General features: G+C 60.4%; 1 long non-coding RNA gene across 4 annotated transcripts; it reads left to right on the forward strand.

Moving 5' to 3' along the window:
- The first annotated feature begins 6,556 nt into the window (after nucleotides 1-6,556).
- LOC309850917 lies at nucleotides 6,557-20,348 on the forward strand. Of its 4 annotated transcripts, none has more exons than XR_014304511.1 (4): nucleotides 6,557-6,933; nucleotides 14,779-15,039; nucleotides 15,472-15,666; nucleotides 16,229-20,348. It is a non-coding gene; the product is annotated as an uncharacterized lncRNA (long non-coding RNA). The 4 variants fall into 4 exon arrangements; XR_014304512.1 differs by lacking the exon at nucleotides 15,472-15,666 and having other exon boundaries at nucleotides 16,229-19,597; nucleotides 19,808-20,348; XR_014304513.1 differs by lacking the exon at nucleotides 15,472-15,666 and having other exon boundaries at nucleotides 6,563-6,933; nucleotides 16,229-16,355; nucleotides 19,300-20,348.
- The last annotated feature ends 4,204 nt before the right edge of the window (nucleotides 20,349-24,552 follow it).

Genomic DNA, 24,552 nt, shown 5'->3' on the forward strand with positions numbered 1-24,552 from the left:
ACCAGCCACTGCCACCTCCTCCCCAGTCCTAGGGCCCCGGGGCCAGCCCTGCCTCACCCTCGTGAAGGAGGGAGGAGGCGGAGGGAGCAGGTAGGGTGGGGGCCCTCCCCGGAGCAAGAAGACGTGTTTCTGTTTTCTTTTGTTCTTTTTTTTTTTTTTTATAAAGATTTTTATTTATTTATTTGACAGAGAGAGAAATCACAAGTAGATGGAGAGGCAGCCAGAGAGAGAGAGAGAGGGAAGCAGGCTCCCTGCTGAACAGAGAGCCCGATGCGGGACTCAATCCCAGGACCCTGAGATCACGACCTGAGCCGAAGGCAGCAGCTTAACCCACTGAGCCACCCAGGCGCCCTCTTTTGTTCTTTTTAAGATTTTTGTTTATTTATTTGAGAGAGAGAGAGTGAGAGAGAGCACCGGCAGGGGGTGGGGAGGGCAGAGGGAGAGGGAGAAGCAGGCTCCCCGCCGAGCAGGGAGCCTGACGCGGGGCTCCATCCCAGGACCCCAGATCATGACCCGAGCTGAAGGCAGACACGTCACCGGCTCAGCCCCCAGTTTTTGAGGACTTGTTGGGGGTGAAGCGGAGACCCTCTGCCCACAGCTTGGTCTGGGGGGGTTGCGTCGGCTCTTGTGTGTCTGTGTGTATCAGTGTGCATATACGTACCTATGCACGCGTGTCTGTGAGCACACATGTGTAAGCACTGCTGTAGTACGTGCAGTGCAACCCCCGTGTGTGTATAGACACGTGTGCAAAAGTGCGGGGGGGAGTCTGTACGTGTGTGTAAGCATGGGGTGGATGTGGGGTGCCCCAGTGTGCGTGTGTATGCATGTGTATACGTCTGTGTGCTTGTGCGTGAGTGTGTCCCTGGCTGCGTCTGATCTCTGGGTCAGTCTACGGCCATACCACCCTGAACGCGCCCGATCTCGTCTGATCTCTGGGTCATCTTGATGAGCTGGGAACAGCTCACAGCTCCAAGGCCAGGGCTGAGAAGCCAGAAGGCCCTAGAGCAGCCCCCTCCCCATGACCCCAGGTTACTGAGCGGACCCCAGCAGTCTCTGAGGAGAGCCCAGCCCCTAAGCAGTGGCCCTTGCTGGAGGTTGAAGGTTGAAGGTGGTGGGATTGTCTCCTGGCCCCATGCAGACCAGCCCAACCCCGCCACAGCCCTGGGCTAGGCCACCTCCGGGTCAGCCCCGCCCCCTCCCTCCCCAGCGGGCTCTTTGTCACAGTCCCCTCCCTCTCACCGCATGGCAACACTTGGGTTCCCCGAACGCCCTGGCCTCTGTCTCACCCCTGGGCCTTTGCACCTGTGTTCCTTCTGCCCCGGAAACACCCCCAACCATCCTCACACGTCCTTGCTTGTCACCTTCTTGGTCTTTGGGTCTCTGCTGAGCGGTTCTTTCCCCCAGGAAGCCCCCCTAAGCCCTGCCCCAGCAGGGGAGGGAGGTGGCCCGCCTTCTGGGGTGTCCATGTCATCTCCTCTCCTTGTCCCCCGGGGTTACGGGCCAGGGCCAGGATGCTCTTAGCTTTTGGAGTGTCCTGTCTGCCGGGCCTGGAGCTGGCCCACGGTCACTCCGGCTGAGCAACCGACGAAGGGAGACACATGGGTCAACTTCCTCCAACCCCGGTCCCTGGGGCCGCGTGGACACCGCCAGCGCAGACACTGTTGTGGGGGGCCAGGAGCCGTGTCAGCAGCTCTGACCATGGAGGGCCCTGGGGTCCTGTGCCAGAGGGGGCCAGGCAGGGGTGAGGAACAGACCCTGCTCCTGCCTTGGTCTCTCCATGAAGGACACTCCCTGGGGGTCCCTAAGAGAGCCCCTCCCCTGGCCTTCTTGAGACACCTACTTGCCACTCTCTGGCACGGTGGGAGGACCCTGGGCAGGCTTGCAGGTTTAGCAAGACGTGAGTTCTGGGGTGGCTGCTTTCACGGCACCCCCAGGCTCGCTGGCACCCCTCCAGGTGCAGGCTCTGGGGTGTGGGCACACACTCACACACGCACGAGCCGAGTTGAGCGTGCGTATTCCTGTAACCCTGGGCTGCTGGCAGGAAGTGAGTGGCGGGGAGGCTGCTGCTGGGAACCAGGGGCTGGCCCCACTGAGATAAAGGGAGGCAGCAGATTGGAACTGGAGATAGCGGCCTTGGGTCCTGGTAAACAGGTTGGGGGAAATGTCCTTCCCATCTGAGCCTCTTGGCCCTGAGCCCGCAGGATCCATAGGGCCCTGGCCTGCGTCCAGGCCCAGCTGCCTGGGAGTCAAGGGAGAACTGTGTGCACCATAATGTCCGCAGACTGGGGCAAGGGGCCGCGCAGGAGAGCGTGCTGGGCCCCACGTCAAGGCCACCTGTGCTGTTAGGGAAGGGACAGGAGGAGGACCGCCCCAAGCCCCTGCAGAGGGAGAGGTCCGTAGCACGACAGAGGGGCCACCTTCAAAGCCGTCTCGGGAAATCGAAATGGCAGGAGACCCAGAGAGAATGGGGACAGCGAGGGGGAGGGGGCCGCGGCCCACCGCCCAGCAGGAAGTCCCTGCAGCAGCCCGCCGTGGGCTGCACATTTTGGCTGCTGGGAGACCCTGCACCGTCCAAGCCGAGGGAAACGCACACAACCTTCTCCGGCACCCCACCAGGGCTGGGGCTGGGGGCTCTGCCCGGCCAATGTGAAGCGCCCCGCACCGTGGGCCCTCAGATCCGCCGGTGCTTTCAGAAACACGAGGAGATGCTCACAGCAGAATGCAGAAAAGTGCGTGACGCGTGTTTGCCCCGTTTCACAAATAAATACGTGCAGAGAATGAACTTCTACGGTGTTGCTCCTCAGATCGAGAAATCGAACGTGGCCAGGGTTCCGGAAGTTTCCTCGTCATTCACAAGCGCTCTCTCTGCCAGCAGCAACTGCTGGGACCATGTGACCACTGACTTTTGGGACCATCACCTGCTCTTCTCCGAAGATGGGACCCTCAGTAACATCCTAAGGGGAGCGTGTGGCCCTGTGGGGAGCTGGGCTTCGGGCTTCCGCGTGGCTGGCGCGCGGCTCTCCCCAGCCCCTCTCCCCAAGTGGCTGCAGTGGTCTCCGTCCGCACGTGCCCGTCGCCGGCCGATCCTGCCGTCCCTGGGCAGGACCGCACTTCATGACTTCAGCCGTGCGGTGCCTGCGCGCTGGTACATTTTTACTTTTATCTGCTCGTTCTGATGAGCGACGGATTTGAACACCTTTTCTGACGTTTTAGCCCACCGCGGTCCTCCTCCGTGCGAGCCGGAGCCTCTTCCTGGCGACCCGCCTGTCATCTCCGTGTGCTGGGTACCAATGACCCGTCCGCGGCTCGTCCGCAGAAAAACGTTTCTCTCTTCTGTGGCCTGTCTTTGCGCTTGTGTGAAGTACGTGACGGATTACAAATTCCTCCTCTTATGTACTTAAATTTTTCGCCCCCTCCCTTTATAATGAGTGTCTTGCTTAAGAACTCCCCAAGGGCGCGGCGACGCTCTCCCAGTTGTTCTAGAATCTGGAATTTCTGCCTTTCCCCTTGTGTTTACATTCGTGGACCAATTATTTCCCGCCACCGCTCGGAGGGCAGGAACCGCGCAGCTCCAAGACAAGTCAAGTCACCCCTGATGCGGAGGTCGCCTTCCCTGCACTACGCGGTCCTCCCTTTGCTGTGCGGGTGGGTGGTTGGCCGTGTACCCGGTGCCCATCGTGCCCTGGGCCAGGCTGGAGGGGTTGGCTGCCCTGGTGTTGATCATCGTGGGAATCGGGGGGGGGGGGCGGGCGGGGCTGGGAAGGTCTTGGTCAGGCGCACCAGGGATGCTGGAAAGCCGCCACCGTGCTTTCCAGAATGAAAAGTGGCCTTCAGTGGGCCTTTTGGCCCCATGAACCTCAGAAAGGTGAACACCACCCCCTGGCACTTCTCTCTGGCAAGCTGGAGGCCCTGCCTCCACCCCGCACAGCCCTCCATCCTTAAGGCCCAGAGTGGGGGTGGGATGTCTCTGATGCCCCCCCTCCGCCCTAGACTGTGCAAGGCTTGAGACTGGAGGTGCCGAGTCAGGATCCGACCCCTTCCACAGAGGCCCACAAAGCGTGGGCTCCAGGGGGGCAGGCCCATGGGGCGCTCCAGGTCCTAAGGGAACAGAAGAGCCCAGTGTGAAGGCCGGGCAGCTGGAATCCTAGGAAATCCTCTGGGACAGTAGCCCCAGGGCTCCCTCTGCTCTGCTGGGAAGCCGCCAGCCTTCCAGGAATCAGCTCAGGCGTGGGGGCAGGGAGGCCTGGAGGGGGGAGCCAAGCAAACCCAGGGCTGGGTCCCCCATTACAAGGGCCCCCCGGGGATGCATGGCCACAGAGCAGGAGGCCTGGGGATGGGGCCCAAGCGACCCTCAGAAGAGCTTTGGAGATTCCTAACATCTCAGGACCTGCCATGGGACCCTCTGGACACCCCCCAGCCCTGCTTTCTGGATGCCGCCTGCAGCCCTGGTTGCAAGCCGAGCACACCTGGCACCTGCTCCTCCCACCCCCACCCCTCCCCGAGGCCCTGGAGCCCTGGAGCTGCACTGCCCAGCTGGGCTCCGACAACTAGAGGCCAATGTTCGGGGTCTGGTTATTTACTGCCTAGCTTCCTCCTCCTTCCAGTAATCTGTCCTCCGACTCCAGGCTGCTTCTGATCAGGCAGCAGACCTCTGATCTCTGAATCTGCCTCGCTTACCGGCATCGGCCTCTGGCTTCCTGTTACGCGGCCCGGGCTGAGGCTCGAGGTCAGCTTTGTGCAGGCTGGGCCCTCGCCTATGCCCAGGGCCCTCTGTCCTGGCCCCTGGGCCCAGCGGGCGGGGAGGACGGAGGGCTCCGATGCCGGACGTGGGCACGGTGGTCCGTCTGGAGTCCGTCCAGTTCCACAGACGCTGATCCTGTGCTACATGCAAAAGGACTCAAGGGCGAGGGGCCACCGTCACCTGAGGCTGAGCGCCCGGGGCTCGGGAGCTTGCACGGGGGCGGGGGGCCAGAGCTCCCAGCATCACCCCCCAGCTTGGCAGGGTACCCTTCCCCAGGCCCTCCCCCACCATCTCCTCTTCCTGTGGCCAGGGGATAGAACCTGTGTGGGAAGGAAGAGCAGGGAAGGTTCTAGTGAGTGGACATGGACAGAGCTCATATGGACAAAAGGAGTCAGGCTTTGGGCTCTGCTGTCCTAGAGATGCCCTTGGCCCTTGGCCTTAGGAGGCAAGTATGGGAAAAGGCTTCTGTTGCAGATTTCCAGGCTTGCCTACCTTGTCCACCTGTGCGGATGTCCCTCGAGGAGTCACGGGTCATAAGGGACAAGGGTGACCATGGCTGCCTTGCCTCTGGCAGGGTCTGAATCCAGGGACAGTCAGACGTCCAGTGCCCTGGGGGCAGAGCCTACCTTGTTTATGGACAACATCCCTGTGTTGGGCACCTGCTGTGCACTCTAGATACAGACCCTTGGGTTTGAACCCCGGTTATCAGTCACTGAAAGGCACCCTCCTATTCCCTAACCGCAGGACATCTGTCCGCTTAGGGTCCCCGTTCTTTCCATCATCTTGCTCCCGGTGGGCCTGTGTCTGCCCCCTGTGTCCCCTTCCCTGCTGGCAGCCCTGCAGAGGGGGGACGAGATCAACCTTGCTGGGGTCACCCTGAGCACCCCAGGTTTGCCAGCTGCTGACAGAATGGCTGGGGTCAGGAGAAGCATGATCTCCATGGTGGCAGAGGGGTTTTTGTGGGGGAGGGGTATTTGGGAAGAAGGAAGGTTGGACCTGAAGCCGGGGAATGGACCAAAGTCGGGGAGGCACTAGGGACCCCATCACAGCATGGGGATTCCCAAGAGCCTCCCCATGGCTCTGGTCTCCAGAGTGGACTATACAACCCCCACCTGGGGTAGGGGGAGAATTTTATGCTTAGATTTAAAATTGATCCTTTTAAAATATCAACCTTCTGTGAATATTGTATACCGCAAATAACACATTCATATAGTCATGGAAATTTATAATCTGTGAATAACAACACAATATCCGGTTATGGCTCAAGTGTTTCGTAGTAGAGAGCACGTGATCCAAACAGTAGGAAGGCTTGAAAGTCATTGTCTCTTAGGTCTTAGAAGTCCTAATCCTGGGCAGCTGTGCACCGTGTCCAAAGTCCAAGACGGAGAAGGAGCCTCTGCTCGGGGCCCTGGAGGGCTGGCTGCGGGCCATGGGAGTCACGGCGTGGGGTTCAGGAGAGCAGGACTGGTCCGGGCACTTGGCTGGCGTGGCTGGTAGAGCACATGACTCTCGATCCAGGGGTCATGAGTTCATGAGCCCCACATTGGGCAAAGAGATTACTTAAAAGATAAAAAACATGCCGAGGCCTGGAGGTGCCGGGGGCACAGATGCTGGGCGCAGAGACAAGCCTGGGCTCACCCTGGCCCCTGCGTGTCAGAGAGGGGCAGCCACGGCTGGGCCCTTTGACCAGGAACCCCAGAATCCCTTAGGACATTAGGACAACACACAGAGCCGCACCTGCAACACCCTCCCTGCCTCCCCCATGCCCCCCCCCCCCCCCCCCCGTCTCTTCTGCATCCCTGGGTGGAGCTTCCTCCCTGGAGAGCTTCATTTCACAAACAAATATTGGTCATGCGCCTGCAGGGCCCGGGTCAAGGGCAGGACGTGGCTTGTGCCCTCACGTGTTCCTGGTCAGGTGGGCGGTGGATTGCAACATGAGAGCCATCCCCAGCGTAAGGTGCCCTCCCAGAGTCCTGGGTGAGCAGAGGCTAGTGCTCCCTTCTGGGATGTGCTGCCACTGAGGAAGGAAGACCAGGGGAAGCTCCGCGGCCCTCAATCCATCCACCTCTTAGGTGTGCTGACCTGTGCTGGGTGCTTGGGGGAGGGGGGTTGCTTCGCCTCCTGATAACGGAGGACCAAGGATAAATGGTCAGGAGCTCTGCACAGCGGGGACCATGACCTCCATTTTACAGGTGAGGAAACTGAGGTCCGGGAGGTAGAGTAACTTGCCCGTAAGCAGTGCAGTTAGGACTGGAGCCTGGGTCTGTGAGTACCAAGGGCGTGTGTACAGCCGGCAGGGGGCAGTGCTGGGAGAACCCAGAGGCACTTAACCCTTCTTGCCTTCTCTACTAGGAGGAATCCCATGTCTTCCAAACTCCACGCACCTTGTTTCCTCCTCCAGGAAGTCTTCCAGGATGGCCCCTCGACGCTCCACCACGATACACACCCTTTGCTCGCTCTTTCCTCTGCACCTGGCTTACCTTAGAGCAGCCCTTGTTGTTAGTCACTTGCCAGTGTCCCTGAGCTGTGGGCTAGTGGAGGGCAAGACCTGTGTCTTTCATTCTCAGGATCTGCAGCAGGGATCCAGGTGGGGGCCTGGAACATCCGGGGCTTGAAGGAAATATGTGAAACACGTGGATGGGAAAACAGTAGCAAGGGGAGAGGGGCTTCCTTTGGAAGGTGGGAGCTGAAGCTGGAGGGAACAGCTGAAGCTGGGGGGAGTGGGGCAGGGACCAGGGCACAGCTCCAGCAAAGGCCGGCAGAGAGCTGTGCGCGGGGAGTCCTGCCTGCCTGAGCAGGTGGGTGGCCTAGAGGGACAGGGTGGGAGGGACAGGATCAGACAGTGCTGGGCGGGTCCTGGAGCAGAGGCAGGACATGTCTTCCTTTAGCCTGGGGCAATCCTGGGCTGACCCTCCGGCCTGGGCAGAAGACGACCAGCAGAGGAGGGCAGCCGCACCCTGCCAGGCCTGCAGCCTCCGGAAGTCCTTCCAGTCTCTTACCTGAGGCCCTCAAGCTGCACCTGGAAAGGGTGTCCGCCGGCAGCGGGTGAGGGATGAGTGCCCTGTGCCCTCTGCCAGAGCTCCGGAGGGACACTTGCTGGACCCTGACAGCAGTGAGCTCACTGACTCATTCATTCATTTCTTCAGTAAATGTTTACGGGGCACCAGCTGGGTGCCTAGACCCCGCCTGGCCTACAAACTGGGGGAACCCTACCTAGAGGCCTGGCCTCTGGGATGCATGGGCGCCCCCCCACCCCCAAGTCCTGGGCTCAGAGCTCCTTTACCACCATCTCCCCACCCACTCTGGGCCCTGCAGAGCAGCTCCCCCGGGGGGCTGGGGACGGGGCTCGCTGGAGGAGGAGCCCCGGGGCTGACCCACCCCAGAGGAGCCCGCGGGGTGGGGACAGCCTCAGTGGGGTGGAGGTGGGCCTCCGCAGCCCCGCCCGGGCCCCACACAGGCGGCTGTTCCCGGAATGGGGGTTTTAAACTTTTTTTTTTTGTTGGCGAATATGCATGTGGTCTTAATTATTTATACGCAGCACTTATCTCCCCCAAATGTTTTATCGGGATTCGGCAGATCCGAGAGCGCGAGATGGAAGCCCCGGCGGCGCGGGGGCGGAGAGGGGGCTATAGGGGAGCAGCGGAAGCGGGGGTGGGAGTGGGGGCGGGGGCGGGGGCGCCGATCTGGGTGTCCCCTAAGTCAGCCCCGGCCGGTGGCCGAGGCTGGGGTGAGGGCGGAAGGGACCTCACCCACGGTCGGTTTAACTCTTTCGGGCACGGACGGGCGGGGGCAACCGTAGTGAGCGGCCGGCCTGCGGGAGGCGGCGCCCGGGGTGGGTCTGGGCTCCGGCCTGCGCGGACCCGCCAGCAGGGGACGCTCGCAGAGGCCAGTTCGCCCCGTCGCGGCCCCGGTGGTCAGCAACGCGGGGAGCCCCGCCTCTCGGCAAATCCCGGGAGACCTTAGCAGGGTCCCAGCTCGTTTCTCGTGGGGCTGGGAAGAGGGGAGAGCGGGTGTGACCTCGGAACCCCGCGCCTCCTAACGTCCCGGGCCTTAGTGCTCACCGGCCCCCGGAGACGGGCGCGGTCTTGCCCTGCCCATTCCGCAGCTGGGGAAAGCGGGTCGCGGAGCCGCACGTCTAAGGGCCTCCCGCCGAGCTGGGGCTGGTGCCCACGTGGACTCGGGCGGGTGGTCCTTCCTTCAGCTGTGCGAGGGGGGAGGGGGCCCCCTCCCTCGCTCCCCAGGGCCCCCCAGCTGCAGATGCCCTCCGTATGCCCCCTTCCTGGCCGTTTGGGCAGCGCCACTGGAGATTCCTGGAAGCGCCTCCCGGGCACACCCCCTCCCTGTCGCACCCGCCCACCCAGGCCTGCAGGATTTGCAGGGGGCTCAGAGGCCAAACTCCGCCACCCCCTCCAGGCCCCGAGGAACCTGAGCCTGGAGGGCCTGGGAGCTCCATAGCCTCCCTCCCGCAGTGCCCAGCGCTCCCCGGCCTGAGGTCCTGCCGGCACCCAGGAGGCCCCAACGGGCTGCGGGGAAGGGCAGGGCGAAGCGTCGGGTGGGCTGGGAGGGCAGGCCTAGGGCTCCCGGAAACCCACGGAGGCGGGAGTGGACAGGGGGCATCGGGATCCGGATTCGCGGGGGCACCCTGAAGACTTGTGTGCCTGGGGGCTGCCCCAACCTCCCGAAGCCGCCTTGGGCTTGCGGAAGCCCCTCACCCAGAGTGCTGCCTGGATTCGGGCTGGGAGTGGAGAGGATTTCCTTGAACGCCCCAGTTAGGACCAGTGGGGGCTGAGCTCTTCTTGGACCCTCTGCAATCCTAGACGCCCGCCCTCGGTGGGGCAGAGTCGGGGAGGGGAGCCTCATTTATGGCATACCCTGAATTTCAGCTCCGGCCACGGGGTCAGCCTCTCCCAAGGCGAAGCTTTTTCAAGAGGGAGGTTCCCCGAGCTCCCCGGCGGCCGCATGGTAATGGGTCTATCGATTAACAGCTCGGTGTGGGGGGGCGCTTCAATGGGGGGCGGGGCAGGTGAGTTAGGGACCCAGCCCCAGGGAGAGGTTGCGGGAGGGAGGCCGGGAAGTCGGTAATTCCAGGCTGGGGAGGGTCTCCTGCCTCCCCAGGAGGGCGAGGATCCTCGCAGAGGCAGCCCTGGGGCCCCGGGTGCAAAGCGCCAGCTGGGCCCCCTGGGCCCCTGGAAGAATTGGTTCCCACCAGCCGACCTGTTCCCATAGCCAGAAGTTGCCATGGTGACCCCTCCCACCTTCAGCTACAGCTTTTCCAGTAAAACCACTGCAGAAATCCATACTTCCCGACAGGCACGCCCCCGGCCCCCCACCCCCCACTCTGCGAGGTCTGGGAGCTCCCGGGAGTTAACCCTCAGCTTGCCGGGTGTTGCTGTTTGGGGGCGTCAGGGGAGAGAGAGCCCACAACGGGGGGAGGGGGTTGGGGGGGTGAGGAGAGGGTGGACGGGGGATAGGCCGGTCACCCTATCCCTCAGGGCCCTTGCAAGGGACTTGAACAACTCCAGGAAGCTGGAGGGGAGAAGGGAAGCTGGCTGGAGACTGAAGGCCCCGCCTTGGAGGCGTCTCCCCGGCACCAGGGCTGCTCTGCCTGGGACCCAAGGGCCCTCCCTGGGCTCCAGTTTTCCAACAGCGACTTCTGTGGGCGCCGTTGGTGTGGGGGTACCGCATCCACCGGCCTGGCCCGCCCCAGCTGGCCAGATTTGCTCTCCCTTCCTCCCAACACAGCGCTTTCCTAGAGGCCCGGAGGCCTCTGTTCCGTAGGGTGGGGGACCCTGCAGTCCCTTTGGGGGGCGCTGGATGCCCCCAGCCTGGCTTTTTGTCCGCAAGTCTGTGGGACAGAAGTCACCCCCAGCTCAGGGTCTCTGCTTCCCCCCCACCCCCCGGAAGGGAGGCTACGGATGAGGGGGAGAGGAGAGCCACCCTGTTGCTCCCTGGGGACAAGGCCTGTGGTCTCTGCTGGGGGCAGGGTCCCTGGGGACCGCCGGGCTGCCTAGCCCTGGGGTCCGGCTCTGTGGCTCAGCCTGGCCTCCACTCCCAGAGCCTTGAGCCCACATGCTCTAATTGTTCTCTCTGTAGCCCGGGATGAATAATTGAGAGGTCTTTGAAGAGAATTAATTAGCCCGTTTATTGACTGTAAATGCTTTGCTGCAGATGATGAAGGGAAGGCTTACCGCCTGTGCGGGCTGCCTGCTGCCGAGGGCCCCCCGCTGGCCACTTCGGGTGCATCCAGGGTCTCCTCCATGTGACCAGGGCTCAGCCTCTGCCTGGGAGCTGCCCCCTTTTCCCTGAGAAAGGAGGCGGTGGCCGAGCCCCTACGTCCCGGCCTTCCCGGCCTCCTGCTGCAAGGTCCTCTTCCCTTTCTCTTCTAGGAGGCAAGATAAGGGCTGTGCTCCCTGCCAGGAGCACGGCTGGGGTCTGTCCACTGTGGGGAGCACTTCCCCCAGCACTCCGGACTCCTCTCCTGGGGCCAGGCTCCTGGCAGGGTCCCAGGACCTTCAAGGGGAGAGGTATCCCGGGCAGGGGATCGGTTGTGGGGCTGGCTCTGGGCTCCACGGGTCTCTGTCCATGCTGCACCATGATCCTTATTGTACCCCAAATGTCCATGCGCTGGTGGGACCGGGGGGGTGGGGCTTGGGCGGCACGGACAGGGTCAGCTGCTGGGTGGGTGCTAGTTGTTCATAGTAAGAGGAGACACTTGCACACCTTTCACCGCACGCCAGGCCCTGGCACATCATTGGACTCCGTCGGTCCTCCCACAAGGAACCTTTTGTGCACTAGAGGACCCACGCTCTGATGTGTCTTCCAGCCCCGGGAATTGGCATCTCTGGGCCCCAGGCCATGGCCAGGGGTCAGCTCCTACCGTGCAGCCACTGGGCACCAGTGAATGCAAGGAGGCCAAGAGCGAGCTGGCTTAGGAGCCCCAGCCCTGCAGCTGTGGGCTTTGGGTTGGGGAGGGGAGACCTCTCTGGGGAGCGGGCTGGACTTGGTCCTGGTGAGCTAGGACAGGGCTGGAGCTAACCCACAGCAGGTGGGGTGGCGGGCAGCGATGGAGAGCCTGTGACAGCTCCCATGGGGTGGAGGAGGGGGGCGATGCAATGGAGTGACTCGGTCCCTTGTGGACCTGGGGAGAGGGCCAGAGGAGCGGAGATGACCCCGGGGTCACCTCAAAGGAGGACCTGTGTCGGCAGGGGAGGTGGCTCTGGTAGCCCAGAGCAACCCCCTTCCCCCACTGCTGGGGAATGAAGACCACCCCCCCCGGCCCCCATCACCCCACCCCCTACCCCCCACTCCCCCCCAATCCCGCCAGAGCTCCCACTGTCTTTCCATACCTACCCTCTGTGCACTGTGCGTCCCTGGGACACTGTCCTGTGGGGGCCGCCACTGTCCTGTGGGGGCCACGTCAATGGATTCCCTCTTCCGGAGCCTTCAGTTGGGCCTCTGGGGTCTGCCTGCTCTCCTCTGGCCATGGCTGCGGGGGAGCCCCCGGCCAGCCCATAAAGGCTTCTGCAGCCAAGAGGAGAAGGTGGGTGATGCTGAGCGCACAGGGCCTGGGAACAGGTGGCACACGAGGCAGGAGCTGCCTATTTATTTATTAATTTGTTTGACAGAGAAAGAGCACAGGTCGGGGGGGGCAGAGGGGGATGGAGAAGCAGGCCACGTGCCGGTCCGCCTCTGCTCACTCACTGCATATCGCTGGGCAAAGCGAAGCCGGCGGTGCTGTGGTCTGATGGTTTGTGTCTCCCCAAAACCCGATCCCGACGGTACATCGACCCCGGACTTTCAGCCGCCCACACTGGGGAGCACACGCCTGTGGCTGGTAAGCCCCCAGCCTCTGGTCTGCGACCGCTGCTGCCTGGACAGCCGGAGGAAGACCCGTGGTTGTGCCCGGAGCCAAGGCCCTGGCTGGAGAGTTCTGTTAGACGGGAGGGAAGGGGCGGGACCGCACACCCCTGTTTGTCATTATGAAAATGGCTTTGAGGAACTTGGAAAGCATAAGGGGGCAGGAGGGCACCATGAGTGCGCGCAGAACGCCGCCCAGATTCCATGCTTACTAGTGTCGGCCGTGTTTGTGGGATCAGTCAGCTTGTCCTGGTAAGGTGGTTTTTTTTTTTTTTTTTTTAGATTTTATTTATTTATTGGACAGACAGAGATCACAGTAGGCAGAGAGGCAGGCAGAGAGAGAGGAGGAAGCAAGTTCCCTGCCGAGCAAAGAGCCGGATGCGGGACTTGATCCCAGGACCCCGGGATCATAACCTGAGCCGAAAGCAGAGGCTTAACCCACTGAGCCATCCAGGTACCCCCCTGTTTTAAGGCTTTTTAAAAATCAAGGTAAAATATACACCACGTAAAATTTGCCACTTCGGTCATTTGTAAGTTACAGGTCAGTGGCATGAAGGACACTCACCGTGCCCGGCAGCCATCACCACCGTCCGTCCCCGGGACATCTTTATCTTCCCGAGTGGACCCTGTCCCCATAAACACGGACTCCCTGTGCCTTCCCCCAGCCAGCCCTTGGCCCCCCCACCCGCTGTGTATTTGACCAACCCAGATAGTTCAAGTAAGAGAAATCAGGCAGGGGCGCCGGAGTGGCTCCATCTGTGAAGTGCCTTGGGCTTGGATCATGATCTCAGGGTCCTGGGATCGAGCCCCATCTGTTTCTCGCTCTTCTGCCCCTCTGTGCTCTCCCTCTCTCTCAAATAAATAGATGAAAGTCTTAAAAAAAAAAGATAGTGAGAGAGAACTCAGACAGCATTTGTCCTTTCGTGTCTGGTTTTTTCACTCAACATCTTGTCCCCCGGGGCCACCGCGCTGCCGCTGGTGTCTGAGCTGCCCTTTTTCTTAAGGCTGAATACCGTTCCATCATCGCACCGACCACGCTGAGTCCCGTCATCTGCTGATGAATAGTTGGGTTACTTCTCCCTCCTGGCTGCTGTGAATCACGCTTTTGTGAACATGGGTGTGCAAACATCTGTTCGAGGCCCGGCCTTCGGTTCTTCTGGGAGCATCCCTGGGAGCAGGACTGCTGGATCTTGCGGTCAGTCCAGGTTTTGCTTTTTGAGGACCTTCCAAGCTGTTGTCTACAGTGACCTGGGAGCTCCCATCCCCGCTCACCCGCCCAGGATTCTGATTTCTCCACGTCCTCGCTGGTACCTGCTACTTTCTGGGTCGTTGTTGTTTAATTTAATATTTTAAGGAGTAGTCATCAGAGGCACCTGGGTGGCTCAGTGAGTTAATCCTCTGCCTTCAGCTCAGGTCGTGATCTCAGGGTCCTGGGATCGAGCCCCACATCGGGCTCTCGGCTCAGCAGGGAGCCTGCTTCCCCACCCCCGCACTTGCCTCTCTGCCAGCTTGTGATCTCTCTCTCTGTCAAATAAATAAATAAAATCTTAAAAAACACCAAAAATGAATAGCCATCATAATGAGTGTGAACTGTGTCTCACGGTGGCTTGGATTTGCCTTTCGATCTGTTGACTTCAGCTGGTTTCAGACAGGTTTCTGGTTCTCGTAGCTGGTACTAGTTAGGGGGAGTGGGGTGAGTGGCGGTGACAAGGGAGCCAACCACAGTGTTGTGGCTTGTGGAAAAGTTCACTTCTCTTTCACGGACCAGCCAGGGTGGATGCTCCGGGTCAGGGGAAGCGCTCCTCCTTCCTGGGACCGAGGGGGTTGGCGGCTCTGTCCGCTCAGGGAGGAACACCTGGGGCGCTCGGCCCTCCCGCAGGAGGAAGGAGCCCAGCTCCGACAGCATCTTACCGCAGAGCACCCGTGCTGCAGGAGGGGCCGGGAGCGTGCCAGGGCACAGAGGAGGAGAGAATGAGCCGCCGACGTCTCCAGCTGGAAGGCGCCGCGCCCCACCCCCATGTCCTGCTGCACAGACGGGACCCCATGCTGAGCTCAGGGCTTCGGGGAGGTGGCCTCGAGGGTGCTGGTGGGGGGCAGCCTCCATGAGGGTGGGAGTCAGGACCCCATGGCATTAGGCCCAGGCCCACCGTGCCTGCCCACGGCCTCCCTCTTTCTTCCAGGGCCCGGGAGCACCGCTCAGGGCTCGGCTCTCAGAGCGGCCCCAACCCTCCTCTCCATGTTGCTTCTCCAGCTGGGACGAAGGCAGCTTCCCAGGAGTCCCATCCTCAGCCAGGCCTTCTTGACTGCAGGCTCCTCTGCTCTGGACGCCAGCTCCCGTGGAAAGCCTGCTGCGAGCCAGGTCCCCGCGCCCCACGCACTGTCCCCATTCAACCTCCCAACAACCCAGCGAGGTGCGCATGGCTCACGACGCTCCCTATGGGGTGAAGACGCATCTTTGGGCAGATGGTGTGCCCAAAGGCATATGGCTAGGGCTCAAGGGCACGTTGACACCTGAAGCGGGACCTCTGGAGCCCTGCCAGGGTACGGTGGGCATTGCTGGGTCACTGCCAGGGAAGTCCTGCCCTCTCCCTTGGCCCAAGACTTGGAGAGCTGTTTGGGGGCCGGGGGTGGGCGGCATCGGGGACTGCAGGATGCTGGGGACGCCGGGAGGTGACAGTGTGGAGACCCACTTCTCTCCCAGGGTGTGTTTGGAGGCCGATAGCATCTTGGAAAGGGGAACTCGTTGCCCAAGAAGGCTGCTGTGGGGTTCAAAATACAGGCTTCCTTCCTTCTGGGAAGGAGGAGGGTTGAGGAAGAAACCTCCCAGCCCTGTTCTCTGCTAAGCGGATTTCGGTTAAAACTCTGCCTCCCAGCCTGACCCAAAAGGCCTCGGGCGCAGCTCTGAGCCTTTCTCCAGTCAGAGAGGCCCGGGTCTCTGAGACTCCAGATCTGTGTGCAGCCGCAGGCAGACCAGGTGGGGTCTCTGGCCTGCTCAGTGCCCATGGCCCCAGGCTCCCTTCAACAGAGGACTTTGTTTCTTTCCCTGTGGCCCGTAGGATGCGGGAAGAGCCTGCCCTAACCAGGTCTGGAATTCCGTCACCCACCTGTCAGTAGAAGGGAGACAGAGTCAGAGGGGTGTGGATGTCCACCCCTGCCCACCCCTGCCCACCCCCAGGGCCCCTCTGTGCCACAGGAGGCCCCCTGCTGCAGGAGCTGGGAGTGGGGCTGGGGCCAGGTGGGCAGGGCCCTGCTGGGCCCGCGGGAGGGTGGAGAGGGCCCTGGGGAAGGGAGTTACCAGCAGCCTGCTCTGCGGAGACCCCGGGAGGCCCTCCTCCATTCCGGTAATGACAGAACGGGGTGGGATGCCAGCTTCTGCCTCCAGGGCCCAGGCCCTCCCCTCGGCTGTCTCCCACCTGCTCCCCCACACTCCCTCCTGCCCCACCGCGCCCCTCCCCTCCCTGGAAGGTGCAAAGCTGGGGCTGGCACACCCAGACAGGCGCGGCAGGGCCACTCTCCGTGATGACTTGAGCCGGTGGAGGTCCCTGCCCAGGTTGGTGGCCCCTGCTGAGGGGTTGGGGATGATGCCAAGGACAAAGGCAAAAGAAAATTAAATTTCCTTATAACTTACAGCCCATTGACAAGACCTCGGGACCGGCCAAGTGACCTTCATCTGGAAGTCAGCTGCCTCCACGTTAGTACTTCGTGTCGCGAGCAAAGGGCAAATACATCTTAGTCCTAGCCTGACCTCCAGGACCCCGTAAGTCTACTTTAACATATAAAAATTCCTTTGGAAACTTCCTTAATCTCTGCTGCCTGAGATACACGTTGGCCATCACCCCGGGCATATGACCCGCCGATATACATCTGAAGTCTCATGACTCAGGTTTGGCTAGACGGTAGTAAATGACCTTTTCCCAACACCAGCCGGCCCCTCCAGGTCCTGCAAACCTTGCTTCCAAAATTCCTCAGAGACTCACGCTCTCCCTAACCGCCTCCCCAACTAGAGAACACGTCATAGGTCACCGCTCCTGGCCCCAGCACGGCTCTTTTCTGTCCACGGGTCCTGTCTCTGTGCTTTAATAGAATCACCTTTTTGTCCTGACGACATCTCAAGAATTCGTTCTTGGCCGTTGGCTTCGAACCCTCACATCTCTCCTACACACAGGCACTAACCGTCCGGGGGCCGGGGCCGGGGGTCTCCCAGGGAGACGGACAGGGACCCCCTCGGCGCTCCCTGGGACCCTGCGCTCCTCCACTCTGCAGCTGGCAGACGGGGCCAGGGCTGGGCTCGCCCCCAACCGACGCTTCCTCCCCAGCCGCCGTCCCCCACTCATCTCCCTCCCATGGAGGCCCTTGGGCAGGCTCCCAGGGCCGATGGGGTGGCCCCCTCTTTTCCCAGGAAGAGGAAGGAAGGCCGAGAATCTGGGAGCCAAGCCTCCATCCCCGCTCTTTCTATGGCCAGAAGCTGCGCCCTGTGACCTGGCCTCCTGGACACCAGCCATCTGGGGGGGACAGTGGAGATGGTCCCCTAGGAGGACCCCTCGTCGGGGGGAGAACATCTGCCCTCTTTACGGGTCCGAGGGCCAATGTCTGCCACGCCCTGCAGCTCCCTGCGGCCGAGGGGAGGGGCCAGGCTCTCCCGCTTCCCCTGAGGCTCCATTGTGGTCCTTTGCTCTCTGGCCGGCACAGCAGGCCTTGCCCAGCCCCAGGGGCAGGCTGTTCCAAGGACCCTCACCTTGGCCCTAGAACCCCACCCCCTACTACCTGGGCTAGAGAAAAGGCCTTCTGAGAGCAGGGAGTGGGGGCTGGGCTGGAAACTGCTGCCTTTCAGCTCCCAGGGGGAGGGCTATGTCAGCCATGATGCAAACATGTGTTGATGAGCCCCCCACCCCCAGCCAGTCACCCCCACTCCAGCTGAGATGCCTGCTAGTGGAGCCCCGTGGCCAGGAGGCAGGTTGCCAAGGCAGGAGGTCGGTCTCCGGCAGGCAGGGCCTGCTGCGGGGAGGGGCGCCAGTGGCTTTCAGAGCATTTCACCCTGGTAAGAGGACAAGGAGCAGGCAAAGGCGTGAAGGGGCCAACGGTGGTGGTCCCGCACTTCCCAACAAACAGCGAGGTCACGCGCCATGTCCAGAGGTCACTGACCTAAAGCAGACCGGTTCCTTCGTTGATCTGGCAACTGTGTGCCTGGGGTCCGTGGAGAGCGGGCGCTGCTCTGGGGAGACGCACCCCTGCCAGAGAAGCGAGGCTGAGAGTGAGGTCGAAGGACTAAGGAGAGCCGGTTTGGGGGACCGAGGCGAGGGACAGGTGGGTGACGGAATTCCAGACCTGGTTAGGGCAGGCTCCTCGTGGAGGTGATTGGGCCACGCAGTGAGGGGTGAGCCACAGAAAACAAACGTGCGGGGACCACGGCCCTGGGGGGACGCTGCTCTGGGTGTGTGCTCTGGGCACTGCCCGGGGACCCGAGACTCTGGGCAGCAAGGTGGGAGGCAGGCGGGGAGAACCTCGTGGGAACCTTGTGGTCACCCGAGCCGTGGGCAGGGTGGAGGACCCCTGGGTGGGCGATGCAGGGGCCCCGGGGAGAGTCCCGAGGTGCTGGGAAGTGGCCGCCTCTGGGTGCCTTTTGAAAATACTATTATATTTCCACCGTATTTGCATTAAGAAAAAACAAAAAGCAGAAACAATGGTCTGTGTGTCCTGTGCTGGTAGGGGCCCGGGGGCCTGTGGGTGCACCTGAGACGGGAAGTGGGTAGGGCAAGAGGCCCCAGGGGACACAGGGCGTCTCCGAGGTGCTCCGCAGAGCCCAGCGGTCTCCTTCAGCGCCGCGGTCCAGGTGCCACTGGGGCACACCCCCAGCCAACAGGCAGAACTAAGCCAAACCCCAGTGAGGGGCAGTAAGAGGGAAACAGGCTATTTACGTAAACTGTCACTCCCTCATCCGGGGAGGCCCCGGGGTGGGGGCAGGGAATGATGACTATTCTGGGGGACCCCGGGCTCACCTCTCCTAACGTCCCCCTGTTGGAAGGGGAAGGAGCAAAACAGCCCCCTGGAAGGTAGACTTTTTGCCGCAGCCGAAGTCATTTGCTAACGAGGCTCGGCACGTAAGGCTGATCCAACCCAAATGGTGCAACTTTTGTGTCTGTTTTTGGTTTTTTTTTTTTGATTTTATGTTTAAGTAATCTCTAGCCTCAACAGGGGGCTCAAATTTACAACCCCCGAGATCAAGAGTCGCCGACCCAGCCAGCCAGGCGCCCCGGGATGGTGCAACTTTTGATCCCAAGCAAGCCCTTGCTCGAAGTCCTGGCTCTGACTTTCCCGGGGGCTCAGAGGCCAGCTCTCAGCCAGGCCTTCTGCAAAGCTTTTAAGGACTAGGGGTGCTCCCTCCTGAGTTAACAGCTCTGCTGAGCTAAGAGAGGCACCAGCTGCGAACTCTCCAGGAGCTCCCCCTGCAGCGGAGGAGGGAGCGCTGGGCTCTGCCCAGCACCCAGAACCCTGTTTAGTTTTGTGACGGACATCAGCTACTCAGCTCCCCTTTTGTGAGACAAGCGATCGGTGTGCCCCCCCGCCACATCCCTCCACAGTCCTGAGGCCTCGCTGAAATGTATATGTAAATCCTTACTACCGCCCTCAAAAAAAAAAAACAAAACGAAAAAAACAAAACAAATCTCGCTTTTCTCTTATTCTTGATCTTTGTACCTAAACAGTCAATGCCAAGGCTTTGTTAACGGTCTGAGCACCCCTCACCTGTCCTCAGTCCAAGCCTGGGGACTTGGTGGAGCCCTACTGAGACCAAGAGCCATCTCTCGCCCCCACCACCCCCTCGCAAATGTTCCCCCAGAGTCTGGCAGTTGACTTGAAGAAATCACTTGTGGCGGGGGTGGGGGGCTCATCCTTGTTCTTCAGTGCCTTCCTGGGGAGGCTTGCCAAGTTCAGTGAAAGAAACAACCGAAAGAAGGCATCTCGTGAAATTCCAATTTCTTCAACGGCAAGTGTTGCTTCAGTGTAAGTATATCCGTGCGATGGGTAGGGGATACGTAAACTAACGATTATTCCTTATGGATCGGAAATTCACGTTTGCCTGCGCTCCTCGTATTGTCTCTGACGACCCCTAGCCCCCTCTGCCCCAGAGCTTCTCTTGGCCTCGAAGCTGTATTTTTTATCATCCCGTCTTTCCCAGAGCTGAAACGGCTGCTGCTTTTGGCATTTTTGTAGCTTGATAGTGACAGTGGGGAAAAAAGCTCCTGTCGGCAGGATGATTGAAAACTCAGCTACAAAGCGAATCATTTGCCTTCTTTGGGCGCGGTCGGAGGGCTAGGACGGATTCCCCGGAACACCTCTGCGGCTTGCGAATGTCACCTGAGTGTCTGTGCGTCCTCAGAGTTGTCCCGCTGACGCTGGACGCCCACGAGTACCGCACCCCCTTTGCGGCCGGAGTGGAAGTGTCTTCCGTGCTTGGGACCACGCAGTGACGTTTATTCCCAATAATTATGTTGTGGAGGGTTCTCGGTACTTGACGGCTACGATTGCAGTAAAATTTATATTCCACAGAATGATGACGATGTTCGGCTACTAATGAGTTTATTATTTTTGTTTGTTTGTGTTTTAGAACCATGGAAATAAAATTTACTCCCAACAATAAGGCTGCAAGTTGATGTCCCCAAAACTAACCGTAAATAATAAATGAAATAACAGAATGTCTGTAAAACACATTAAAAAAAAAACACACACACATAAAACAGCCTTCTCGGAAAAAGTGGGCTCTCTGTGTCTCCCCTGCTGGGGCTGGGAGGTGGGGGTGGAGGGTGAGGAGCCCAGACCAGCCTTCAAGGTCAAGGTCGCTGGGTTGGCCTCAGGAGGACTCTGCCAGCTGGGGAGAAGTTGGTCCACATGTCAGAACCTCCTAACCTGGGAAGTGGGGACAGAAAGACGGGCTCGGAAGGGCTGGCCGTGAGTGCACGTGGTGACCTCCCTCTGGATGGTCCCCGTAGTGGTTTCCTGGGGCCTCAGGGACGAACTACCACAAAGTGGGGGAGGAGGAGGGCTTAAGACAGCGGAAGTTGATGCTGTCGTGGTTTGGGAGACCAGAAGTCCAAAACCGTGATGTGGGGAGGGCCGTACTCCCTCCAAAGGCTCCAGCAGAGAACCCTTCCTCTTCCAGTCTGGTGGCCCACGTGTTTCTTGGCTCGTGGCCCCGAGGATCCTCCAGCCCGTGCCTCTGTGGTCTCCGGTCTCTCTCTGTGTCTCTGTGGCGCTCGCTACTTGGTCCCTCGTAAGGGCACGGGTCGTTGGGTCAGGGCCCATTCCGATCCAGGATAATCTCATTCAAGCTCCTTAACTTAATGGCATCGCCGAAGACCTTTTTCTCAAACAAGGTCACATCCTTGGGTTCTGGGTGGACGTATGTGGGGGAGGGTCCATTGCCTCCACTACGCCGACATCATCACCATTGTCACCGTTCATCCCGGTCCCGGTTAGAGGTATGCTGGAAAAGTTGAGAGGAACCAGCCCTGAGGATGGAACGAAGCAGGAGGCGACCCCAGGGGACCGTGTGTTCCATGCACAAAAGGGAATATCCCCCAGGCTTAAAGAGAATGGGACTCGGGGTACCTGCTGCGGTGGGAGGAACCTGGAGGACAAGAGGCCGGTCACGAAAGGATTCCCTGGCCTGCGGTGTCTGGAGTTCAAGTTCAGAGAGACAGGGCGCCTGGGGCTGGGACAGTGCTGAAGCCGTTCCTGCCTCACGGGGCACCCACTCAGGGCGTCGATGACTCAACCCTCGGACCTGCTCTCTTCCTACCCTGAGCGCACGCGCCTACGGGTCAGCCGAGCCCGACGGCCCGGGTCCCCAGTCCTGCACGCCGCCTCCTGCTTCCAGGCCTTGCCTGGGCCTTCCGCTCCTCCTGGGTGGTCTTTCTTCTCTCCTCTGCCTGGACGCCGCTGGCTGCGGGACCCCCCTCCCTCGCCGTGCTCGTCCTTTCCTCTGCCCGCTCTGGGAGCGGTCTGCGCCCTGCGGTGGCTCTCAGCACCTGATGGTGGCTTGTTCCACTCCCCCGCCAGCCTGGGTCCCCCGCAGGGTCCCGGACCTCGTCATTCTGCTCTGAGATTTGAGCCTCCGGCTTGAGCTGCTGCTGGCAAGAGCTCGGTTCCTGATGCTCAGAGGAACGAATCGACAGAAGGCAGGTGTCTGGCCCGGCGAGGGGCTGGCCGGGACCTGGGACCTCTTAGGATTCTGCTATTGTGAGGTCGCCCTGAGTTAGAAGTCAGGCCCTCATTCACCCTAAAGATACAAATGTTGGGATCCAGAGGGGCACGTGCACCCCAGCATTTACAGCAGCGACGTCCACGATAGCCCAACTTACGGAAAGAGCCAAGATGTCCTTCAACAGAAGAATGGATGAAGAAGATGTGGTTTGTATGTACAATGGAATGTGACTCAGCCGTCCAAAAAACCAAACCTTGCCATTTGCGACGACGTGGATGGAACCAGAGGTATTACGCTGAGCGAAAGAAGTCCAGAGACCGACAAATACCGTAAGGTTCCACTCATATGAGGAATTTAAGGAACAAAACAGAGGGGCTTAGGGGAAGGGAGGGAAAAGTAAAACAAGACGAAATCAGAAAGAGAGACAAACGATAAGAGACTCTTTTTTTCTTTTCCCCAAGATTTTGTCTAGTTATTTGACAGAGCACAAGCCGGCGGAGCAGCAGAGGGAGAGGGAGAAGCATGTTCCCAGTGAGCAGGGAGCCCGATGGGGGACTGGATCCCAGGACCCGGGGATCAGGACCTGAGCCGAAGGCAGAGGCTTCACCAAGAGCCACGGGATGCCCCATTAGAGAAACAAACTGACAGTTGCTGCGGGGGGGGGGGGGGGGGGGAGGGGGACGTGGGTGGGGGAAGGGGGACTGGGTGCTGGGCACCTCGGAGGGCCCGCGATGCATGAGCACGGGGTGTTACTTACAACTGATGAGTCACTGACCCCCGCCTCTGAAACTCATAACACACCCTATATTCATCAACTGAATTTAAATAAAAAATAAAAGACAATACTGTTAAAAAAAAAAAAAAAGGGAATTCAGGCCCTGGCAGCAGCCGCTGTTTCTGGGTCCGCTAGAGGGAGACCTTCACAGCCTACGCCTGGCCTCCCACTAGGCCAAGGCTGGGAGGGGGGTTGGCTGAGAGCAGCAGCGGCCCTGCTGGGCCTTGGTGAGAATGAGCAGGGAGAGTGTGTGTGCGTGCGTGTGTGTGTGTGTGTGTGTGTGTGTGTGTGCACGATCGCGTGCAGCCTGGGCCAGAGGGTCTGTGGGCAGTGAGGCCCCTCGTGCACTGCCGGGTGGCCTGGCTTCCTGCGGGTCTGCCTTCCGGATGGTGGGCAACACTAAGAAGCTGGCGGTAGGGTGGGCGGTGCCACTGGGACAGGGAGGGCAGCAAATTAGAATCAGCAATCCGGCATTACGGGAGGACATGTATTTGGCGCTATTCTGTGCCCAGTGCTGTTCTCAGCATTCTGGGCGTATTTCTTTTTTAAAGGTTTATTTATTTATCCGAAGAGGGGAGAGAGAGAGAGAGATTGAGATCACAAGCAGGGGGGAGGGGTAGAGGGAGAAGCAGGCTCCCCGCGGAGCAGAGAGCCCGCTGTGGGACTCGATCCCATGGACCCTGGGATCATGACCTGAGCCGAAGGCAGACGCTTAATCGACTGAGCCATCCAGGCGCCTGCCCAGAGCTTTAAGTAAGGTCAGAGCTGGGACGTGAACCCATGGAGGGGGAGCCAGGATTTGGGTCCCACAGCACTAAGGGAGGGAGCCGTCTCAGGGCACAGCCAGGGAGGTCCAAGATAGCCCTTGGGGATCCCCTGTGCCTGGCTTTGGATTCCAGCTCTGCTGCCCGCCAGCCGAGTGTCCTTGGGCAAGACCCCACACTTCTCTGAGCCCTTCTTCCTCCTCTGTAAGCTGGACTGGGGACCCTCCTCTCATGGGGCTATTTAGAGGTTTAACTGAGACACAGGATGTAAAGGGAGCAGACTCTGGGGCTCTTGTTAGAGTCCTTGGTGTGTGGCCACAGGGCTTTTGTATGTGTCTGTGTGGATCTAAGATGCCCATTATAATGCTCGTGCTCCCCCGGCCGTGGACTTGTCTTTGCTTTCCGCTCCCACTGCTGCAGGGCTGGCTTTAGAGGGTAAGACCCGGAAGGGACCCACACTCCTAAGGATCCTATGCGGGGCTTGATGCTTGGCTGTCATCATTGGGAAATTCTCCATACCACGGGGTGCCTGGGTGGCTCAGTGGGTGAAACCTCTGCCTTCAGCTCAGGTCATGATCTCAGGGTCCTGGGATCGAGCCCCACATCGGGCTCTCTGCTCAGCAGGGAGCCTGCTTCCCCCTCTTTCTCTGCCTGCCTCTCTGCCTACTTGTGATTTCTGTCAAATAAGTAAACACAATCTTTAAAAAAAGAAAGGAAATTCTCCATACTTTCTGAAGCCTGGGCCGGGCATATTCACTCCGCACGGTCCCTGCTCTCGTTGCGGCCGGGTTAGTACTCCGGGTTCTTTCCTCGATTCCTGCTTCTACCCTGGGTTGTTTTCAGGGACCCCCGAGGCCTCCCGGCACCTCTAGTTCCCTTGGGTGGATGAGATCTCAGCCAGGCGGAGTTCAGCCTAAGCTTTGCCCCGTCTGGGCCCAGAAATCCTCCTGCTTCAAACGAAGCCTCTGTGCCAGCCCCAACCATTCACCCACCTCCAGCCCCACATCTCAGAGCACACACAGCATCTGGGCCCCCAGGGAGCCGAAGGGGAGGCACACAGGCGGGGGCTTTCAGCCGGCAGTGCTCATCCTCGGCCCCCGGCTCCCGGGCTGGGGACCTGCCCTCTGGCCCAGCCTGACCGTCCAGGGTGAATGACCTTCGGGGCAGGCCGTGTTCTGGGAACAGGTAGTGCTCGGGCCAGCAGGGAAGCCAGAGC

This window comes from Mustela nivalis (assembly GCF_964662115.1).
Source record: "Mustela nivalis genome assembly, chromosome: 17".
Classification (NCBI taxonomy): Eukaryota; Metazoa; Chordata; class Mammalia; order Carnivora; family Mustelidae; genus Mustela; species Mustela nivalis.